We start from the raw sequence: 9,679 nt of genomic DNA, 5'->3' as shown, positions 1-9,679 counted from the left end.
GGAGGGAAGACCCCATGTTAACCCCTTAAAGGCATGGTGTTGCCCTAAAAACATGTTTTTTTTTTAAAAATTAAACATTTAGTGTGTGGGTGATTAAACATTGTTCCAATTTTTTTTATTTTTTTTAAGAGTCAGGAAATATTATAAATTGTATTCAATTGGATTCAATTTTATAGTATTTACCATTTCTGGTCACTAGATGGAGCCATTCACAAAATTGCAGCATTGCATGTGGTAAAGCAACCACATAGCTTTTCTGCTGCAAATTTTGGGAAAAGTGACTCGCTCTAGTGAGCTCACAGAATCCCCCCTCCCTTATCCTGGCAAGTGCCAGGAGAGGGAGGGGTTTCAATGTCTTCAAACCTCCTTACATTGTGTGCCGCCATTTTCAAAGCGACTACACAGTGGAAGGAGGTTGTAGTGCGAGCATACCTGCGAGGAGACGCTCTGAGGAGGACCAGGACCATCGAGGCGGACCAGGACCATCGAGGCGGACCAGGACCATCAAGGCGGACCAGGACCATCGAGGCGGACCAGGACCATCGGGTCGGACCAGGACCATCGAGGCGGACCAGGACCAGCGAGGGGACACTTCGAGGACGAGGCGGCCAAGGAAGGACGAGGTGTACCAGTGTGTCGGACGTGGAAGGACGAGCGAGGCGACGGAGGAGGAGCAGCGAGTCGGACGAGGAGGACAAGGAAGGACGAGGTGTACCAGGGAATCGGACGTGGAAGGACGAGCGAGGCGACGGTGGAGGACGAGCGAGGCGACGGAGGAGGACGAGCGAGGCGACGTAGGAGGACGAGCGAGGCGACTTGGGAGGACCACCGTGGGGGAACAGCGAGGCGGTAAGTAACGCCGAAATAGGCATCATGTGTGGCATCATATAAGGGAGGCCTATGTCGGCATATACGGGAGGCCTGTGCCATCATACGGGAGGCCTGTGCCATCATACGGGAGGCCTGTGCCATCATATCAGGGAGGCCTGTGGCATCATATAGGGGAGGCCTGTGGCATCATATAGGGGAGGCCTGTGGCATCATATAGGGGAGGCCTGTGGCATCATATAGGGGAGGCCTGTGGCATCATATAGGGGAGGTCTGTGGCATCATATCAGGGAGGCCTGTGCCATCATACGGGAGGCCTGTGGCATCATATCATGGAGCCATATCAGGGAGGCCTGTGGCATCATATAGGGGAGGCCTGTGGCATCATATAGGGGAGGCCTGTGGCATCATATAGGGGAGGTCTGTGGCATCATATACGGGAGGCCTGTGTCAGCATATCATGGAGGCCTGTGGCAGCAAAAGCAGTGTGTCATCATTTCCAGTGTTGTAGCGTATACGTTGTGGCAGCGTATACGTTGTGGCAGCGTATACGTTGTGGCAGCGTATACGTTGTGGCAGCGTATACCTTGTGGCAGCGTATACCTTGCGGCAGCGTATACGTTGCGTCAGCGTATACGTTGCGTCAGCGTATACCTTGTGTCAGCGTATACGTTGTGGCAGCGTATACCTTGTGGCAGCGTATACGTTGTGGCAGCGTATACGTTGTGTCAGCGTATACCTTGTGGCAGCGTATACGTTGTGGCAGCGTATACCTTGCGGCAGCGTATACGTTGCGTCAGCGTATACGTTGCGTCAGCGTATACGTTGCGTCAGCGTATACCTTGTGTCAGCGTATACCTTGTGTCAGCGTATACCTTGTGTCAGCGTATACCTTGTGGCAGCGTATACCTTGTGGCAGCGTATACCTTTTGGCAGCGTATACCTTTTGGCAGCGTATACCTTGCGGCAGCGTATACGTTGCGTCAGCGTATACGTTGTGTCAGCGTATACGTTGTGGCAGCGTATACGTTGTGGCAGCGTATACCTTGTGTCAGCGTATACCTTGTGGCAGCGTATACCTTGTGTCAGCGTATACGTTGTGTCAGCGTATACGTTGTGTCAGCGTATACCTTGTGGCAGCGTATACCTTGCGGCAGCGTATACCTTGCGGCAGCGTATACGTTGCGTCAGCGTATACGTTGCGTCAGCGTATACCTTGCGTCAGCGTATACCTTGCGTCAGCGTATACGTTGTGTCAGCGTATACCTTGTGGCAGCGTATACCTTGTGGCAGCGTATACCTTTTGGCAGCGTATACCTTGCGGCAGCGTATACGTTGCGTCAGCGTATACGTTGTGGCAGCGTATACGTTGTGGCAGCGTATACCTTGTGGCAGCGTATACCTTGTGGCAGCGTATACCTTGTGGCAGCGTATACGTTGTGGCAGCGTATACGTTGTGTCAGCGTATACCTTGTGTCAGCGTATACCTTGTGGCAGCGTATACGTTGCGGCAGCGTATACCTTGCGGCAGCGTATACGTTGCGTCAGCGTATACGTTGCGTCAGCGTATACCTTGCGTCAGCGTATACCTTGCGTCAGCGTATACGTTGCGTCAGCGTATACCTTGTGGCAGCGTATACCTTGTGGCAGCGTATACCTTTTGGCAGCGTATACCTTTTGGCAGCGTATACCTTGCGGCAGCGTATACGTTGCGTCAGCGTATACGTTGCGTCAGCGTATACGTTGCGGCAGCGTATACGTTGCGGCAGCGTATACGTTGTGGCAGCGTATACCTTGTGGCAGCGTATACCTTGTGGCAGCGTATACGTTGTGGCAGCGTATACGTTGTGGCAGCGTATACGTTGTGGCAGCGTATACCTTGTGGCAGCGTATACCTTGTGGCAGCGTATACCTTTTGGCAGCGTATACTTTGTGGCAGCGTATACCTTGTGTGAGCGTAAACCTTGTGTGAGCGTAAACCTTGTGTCAGCGTATACCTTGTGAGAGTGGCAGCATTTAGAGAGTGGCAGCATTTAGAGAGTGGCAGCATTTAGAGAGTGGCAGCATTTCCAGAGTGGCAGCATTTCCAGAGTGGCAGAATTTCCATACTGGCAGCATTTCCAGAGTGGCAGCATTTCCAGAGTGGCAGCATTTCCAGAGTGGCAGCATTTCCAGAGTGGCAGCATTTCCAGAGTGGCAGCATTTCCAGAGTGGCAGCATTTAGAGAGTGGCAGCATTTATAGAGTGGCAGCATTTAGAGAGTGGCAGCATTTAGAGAGTGGCAGCATTTAGAGAGTGGCAGCATTTAGAGAGTGGCAGCATTTAGAGAGTGGCAGCATTTAGAGAGTGGCAGCATTTAGAGAGTGGCAGCATTTCCAGAGTGGCAGCATTTAGAGAGTGGCAGCATTTAGAGAGTGGCAGCATTTAGAGAGTGGCAGCATTTAGAGAGTGGCAGCATTTAGAGAGTGGCAGCATTTCCAGAGTGGCAGCATTTAGAGTGTGGCAGCATTTATAGTGTGGCAGCTATTTGTACATCACTTTATCTAATCCCACAATGTGTGTGACTTTTTGATCAGCAGTTTACCAGGAGGAGAGGGAGCGCGCCAGTGAAAACACAACCGTGAGGAGTGTATTCGAGGAGCATAGATACTTTTAACAGGTGCGGGAGCGAGGGGACTACCCTAAACGTACAATAATTGCAAATTATGTTTTTTTAAATATATTATTGTACTTCTTTTAACAGGAGGCAAAGCAACGCTATCAGATACAGACGACGACAGCAGCAACCAGAGCGGATTACCAACGTGGAGACGAACAGGCCATTCTGAGCAGCATAACTTACGAATTATAGAAAGTAAGTAATCCCTAACATAGGGAGTTCATATAAACATACATGACACACAAGTGCATCAGAGGAGCCAAACTATGCAGAGTGATCAGACAGGGATGACATTCTTCCAAAGCGACCATGTTGCGCATAGTGCAACGCTTGAAGTTGATCAATCCATTCATACATTTTTTATTTTATTCTTCTGTAGGAAATATAACTTTGACATGCCGCATGATTGGCTGAAACGTTCTGTAATACAATGTGAAGGTACGGTGGTAATATGTGACAAAGCAAGGGGTTTTCACCTGCTGCTAAAGGATCCGGTTTGATGATGAGATGAGGAAAAAAAGTTGTTTTCATCTGCTGGTGAAGGTCCATAAACATGTGACGAAGCAAGTTTTTTTCATCTGCTGATAACTTCTTAGTGATTGTCGTTGACATGTGTGTATTTTCAATGTAAATCTCTTTTACATTTCCGTCTACAAAATTCTACTTTTATATGTCGGTCCCTATCTGTCGATGTTGACTTTTTAACAGAACTATATTTTTGTGACTATGTAACAAAAACTTTTTGTGTTCTGCATGTAAATTTTATATTTGTGTTTATGATGGAACACTTCTTCTGTGTTACTGTGGAAGGCAGTTATGGCTTCATCAATAAAAAAAAATTGGTTTATAAATGCTATTCTCTTTAATTCACTGTCTCTATTACATACAAACAAAACAAAACAAAAATTGGTTTGGTCAGCAAAAAAAACCTATACTCAAACATTGACATGGTGAAACTGTCTGGCACTGAGATCATTGACGGTTTTACAATGATAGTCTAAAACGACACACTATTTTGTGCCTTGGTGAACCGTAAATTCCCAGTGCCAAACAGTTACCTATAAACAATGTAACATGTTGAATACTCACTTCTCCACATGACAATCTACAACACACCATAGGTCACATTTGTGTGATAAATATGGGTGACTTCGCACGCGGTGATCCAAGAACTGCCACAAATGTGATGTTATGTCTTCAAAAAACGCTGTGGTTAATATAATTTTAGACAAACTCTCTAGTTTTACTCTTGCACTTAGAAAAGGCTAACTCACACATCTAAATTGGAATAGTAAGTATGGTAGTACACAAATACACCTCATTCGGGGTATCAACTATCTTTATGTAATCCATCGCTATTAACGTAATGATCTTTTCTCATGCCATAATATTTACATTTACTTTTTTGATAGAAATGCCGTCGTGCATTGTCTCTAGTTGTGACAGTCGGTCTAATAGAGCTACTTACTCTCAAGGAGTGACCCTGCATGTTTTCCCAGGCAACATTGACAAGATAAAAGTTTGGCTCCAACAGGCCAGACAATCGTTGGACAATCTAGATGCACTCTCACAACGAATTTTGGATGGGAAAAAACAAGATTTATTTAGACTATGTTCAAAACACTTTGCAGAAGACTGTTATGTTTTTAAGTCGGAAAAGAAGATACGATGGCTGAAGGAAAGTGCAATTCCCACGATATTCCCTTATCAGGAAACAGAGTGTCCACCATCTAAACGGAAACGTACAGAAGAGGAACACACTTATTCTTGTGCAACACAATGCATGCAATTGCCTTTGCCTACTACATCCACCAACAGAATTACATACGCTTCGACCGGTACCTCAATGCAAAACGATCCACCAACGTCAATGTCCAAAGTCATGGGAGTGAAACATGTAAAAATTGGTGTCAAGAGGAAATTTTTCGAAAGAAATGCAGCAACAAACACCAGACATACGACATTGTCAACGAGAGCCACCAACACACCTTTCAAAAGAATAAGAGATGCAACCACTCAATCACACATCTTCACAGTGGATACAGGATGCCAGTTTCCAGAGGAAGAACTTTCTTTTGCTAACCAAATAACAATGAAGTTGGATCATTTTTACCCATCAACGTTCTCAACCCCCCGCTTACAAAGACAAACATCAAGCAAAGTCATATTTGAGGATCCCGAGGAAAGCTTTGTTTCTTCTACTGTCATAAATGATCCAACAGATCTGGACTACGAACCACCAGATTCTAGTTTATCATTTGACAACGTGACAACAAATTTGTTTTCCGAACCAGCAGATGAAGAGCTAGTAAAAGAACGTAAATTTTTGGTTTTTGAATCGGCTTTAGATGTACTGGTTGCTCAGTGCGCGTGTTTCTGTGGCCACAAAATAGAAAACACAGTCAAATTCCAGCAAGGTACCTATCTTTCGCTAAAAGGGAAATGTCCCAATGGACATGATTATTTTTGGGAAAGTCAACCGAAGTGTAATCGGATACCGGTTGGGAATCTTCTGATTGCAGCTTCCATTTTATTTAATGGTGGGAACTATGCCAAGATGTCTGACATTTGTAAATCGATTGGGGTGCAATTTATTTCACATTCCACTTTCTTTCGTCACCAAAGAAAATTATTATTTCCAGTGGTGGACATTCACTGGAAACAAGAAAAAATGGAACTTCATAAAGAAATCAAACAAACACCATTGTGTCTCCTTGGTGACGGACAATGTGATAGCCCTGGGCATAATGCAAAATATTGTGTGTACACATTGATGGATTACAAGAGCGACAAGATTGTTGACTTTGAAATCGTTCAGGTTACACAAACCACATCTTCTGTGGCTATGGAAAGTTTGGCCTTTCAAAACTGTCTTAACCGTGTTATTCAAGATGGGCTCAATGTGTATGTTCTTGCAACAGACCGTCATGTCTCCATACGCAAAAAAATACGTGAACAATACCCCGAGATTGGACATCAATTTGATATATGGCATTATGCTAAGTCCATTCGGAAGAAGCTGAAGGCTGCAAGTAAAAAAAAAAACTGTTCCCAAATTGTTGATTGGATCACGTCAATAACCAATCATTTTTGGTACTGCTGTAGTACTAGTTGCGGTAATGTGGATGTGCTGCGGGAAAAATGGCTCTCTGTACTTCAACATATTTGTAATGTACATGAATTCCCGGGGGACATTCTGACACAATGTGATCACAGATGTTTAGACATTGATGACGATCGCAAACACAATTGGATGTCAACAACATCGGCAGCCTATCATGCACTTGAAAAGATTGTCAAAGATAACCAATTATTGAAAGACTTGCCCCACTTGTCATCTTTCTGTCATACAGGAAAAATCGAGGTATTCCACAGCTTTATTCTAAAATACAGACCGAAAAGAATACATTTTTCTTTAGACGGAATGGAAGCACGGACAAAACTTGCTGTTTTGGCCCATAATCATAATACAAAACGGGAACAATCTAGAGTCCACCGACAGACCACAAAGTCGGATCGGCTTGGTAGCATGAGGTATAATGTAGTTTTCTCTAAACTAAGCAAAAAATGGACTGCAAAGAAAGAGTACGTACCAATGTCTTTCTCACACCTCTTTCCTATGTTTGTAAATGTGATCAAATTGACAAAACAAGAAATTGAACATAGTTGGCAAACACGTACATTGACCCTACCACCAAACATAGCCACAGAACCACGGCCAGATAAAGCATCAACTGTTCTAGCTCACAAGTCACGTTTTTAATGTACTGAACTATGTTGTGATTGCCCTTCTACAAAAAAAGCATACAACTATTTGCCACTATTTATATTGCCTGTTACTGTAATAATTTGTAAGCAAACTATCTGTGGATATTGGGTGTTGATTCTGGGATTTAGTCTGATTGCCATATTTGGAGTCGGGAAGGAATTTCCCTCACTAATGAAGAACAAAACGTAACTAACAATGGGTTTTCGCCTTCCTCAGAATCAACACTAGCAGTTTATATCCTGTATATTTTGTTTTCTTATGTACAATACTTATGCTGTGTTAATATATTATAATAAATAATCATTAAACGTTTGGATTTTAATTTTTTTTTTATTGAAAAAGATAGCATAGTAAAGTAAACAAACACATTTCAAAAATCGGCCATTTCAGAAGCATTATTGTCAGTGGCTAGCTTGAAACCAACATATACTTGATTTTCTTCTGGAAACATTGATCTGACTTTCTGAACTGCACATGCTGGAATAGTACGCCTGTTTTTTCGTCCAAGGTAACCGTGAACCCACACGGTGAACATTCTGTATGCAACCATCCGTAAGGACCTACACATCAGAAAAAAAAAATGTTTAGCCAATCATATTTGCACACTATACAGACCCCAATCGTATACTGTCACCCCTGACATGCTAAGATTATTTAGAATAATACATAACGGCTCACAAACGCTGGAGCGACAGACATTGTTTGATTGCTGCGTGGAACAAGAACTAAATTTACTTCTAGTGTTACAGGGACCACATAAGATTTGTCAGACACATATTAGACACATGCATGCTGCTAAAAGCGCACATAATAATATTTCTTTGAGCAATAAGGTTAGGATCACAATACCATCATTGAAACTTGACTGGAACACAAACTAATTTCCTTACCTGTTATTTAGCGGTGCTTGACGTGTTGGACCAAAACATCTATAGCTTTCACATAGGGTCAGTTGTTCCTTGTCCAGACATGTGCCAATAAAAGTATGATGCTCTGTAATGCAACTAATCGGCTCATCTTCCTCCATTTTGTTTAGCACATTACGTATAACTTTGCAACAGACGCATTCCTCTTCTGTCGGCAAATTAACGCAGTTCCCACACTGACACCACGATTCCACCGGTTGCACGGACGCTGAAGCAGTTTGGCTCGCACTCTGTTCTGCCCGTTTTCTCATTGGCTGTTGTACAAGAATTATATTTGGATCCTGATATTTGGGACACCTTGCTCGTAGTTCCTGCTCTAATATTGCTCTCTAAAAACCCAAAAAAAATTTGCACAATAAAATCCAGTGTAAGTTAAGATTATCCAGATTGTGACAACAGTACAGAAAGGAACAGATGGACATTGACTTATTTATCATTGACTTTTGGAGTGTACATGTACATCTAATAATTACATTTTTCCAGCTAAAAATGAGACCCGAAACATAGGTATATTCCATAGTGTGCGCTCCACTAACGTCAACGGTGAAGGTGAGTGAAAAGACAATAAAAATATAGGAACCAATATTCGGAATGTAATGGAGGACCAAAAGTTGGCTTACAAATTTAACTTTTCGACCGGTTTGATTTCCATTCAAACAAGTATATGGGGGTGTGCTTGCCCCCCCACAAATGCAAGAGTCAGCGTGCTATCCAACAGCACAGTGAAGCATTTCACAGACATCAACTGCACAAAGTCTTACCTCCTGGGCTCTTTTTGCTTTCTCCTCTGGGGTAAATGTTGGTGGTATTCGTTTTGCTATTGGTTTATTGTCATCACTGGATTTCCGACTTCTCTTGGGCGCCATAACTGACAATTTGAAACAAAAGTTGATACATATCTCTCCCAAGACGTCAAATAAAAAACAGTATACGCTGCCACATGCCTCCCTGCATATGCTGCCACACAACTTTCTTTGATATAATGGCACACCACCTTACTTGGTATGATGCCACACAATATCCCTGTATAGGATGCCACACAAGCTCATTTGATAAGATGCCACACACTATCCCTGTATATGATGCCACCCAATATCCCAGTATAGGATGCCACACAAGCTCATTTGATCGGATGACAGACAATATCCCTGTAAATGTTGCCACACTATAAATGCTGCCACAGGCCTCCGCTGCTATGATGCTACACCGTACATGCAGCCACACCGTACATGCAGCCACACCGTACATGCAGCCACACCGTACATGCTGACACACCGTACATGCTGCCACACTATAAATGCTGCCACACTATAAATGCTGCCACACTGTAAATGCTACCACACTGTAAATGCTGCCACACTGTAAATGCTGCCACACTGTAAATGATGCCACACTGTAAATGCAGCCACAGCCCTCCGCTGGTATGATGACACAGGTCTCCGCTGGTATGATGACACAGGTCTCCGCTGGTATGATGCCACACCGTACATGCAGCCA

At 43.8% G+C, this 9,679-nt stretch overlaps 2 long non-coding RNA genes across 2 annotated transcripts; one reads left to right on the top strand and one right to left on the bottom strand.

The window, feature by feature from the left end:
- Positions 1 to 550: 550 nt before the first annotated feature.
- LOC142742414 (uncharacterized) lies at positions 551 to 4,158 on the top strand. Its single transcript, XR_012881374.1, has 4 exons — positions 551 to 849; positions 3,405 to 3,487; positions 3,572 to 3,682; positions 3,867 to 4,158. It is a non-coding gene; the product is annotated as an uncharacterized LOC142742414 (long non-coding RNA).
- Positions 4,159 to 7,683: 3,525 nt separating this feature from the next.
- On the bottom strand, positions 7,684 to 9,046 carry LOC142742410 (uncharacterized). Its single transcript, XR_012881373.1, has 3 exons — positions 8,944 to 9,046; positions 8,147 to 8,511; positions 7,684 to 7,816 (listed from the first exon to the last, which is right to left on the bottom strand). It is a non-coding gene; the product is annotated as an uncharacterized LOC142742410 (long non-coding RNA).
- Positions 9,047 to 9,679: the final 633 nt, after the last annotated feature.

The sequence above is a fragment of the Rhinoderma darwinii genome, chromosome 1 (genome assembly GCF_050947455.1).
Source record: "Rhinoderma darwinii isolate aRhiDar2 chromosome 1, aRhiDar2.hap1, whole genome shotgun sequence".
Taxonomy (NCBI): domain Eukaryota; kingdom Metazoa; phylum Chordata; class Amphibia; order Anura; family Rhinodermatidae; genus Rhinoderma; species Rhinoderma darwinii.
Note: the sequence above shows the minus strand (reverse complement) of the source record. Positions and strands in the feature narration are given on the sequence as shown.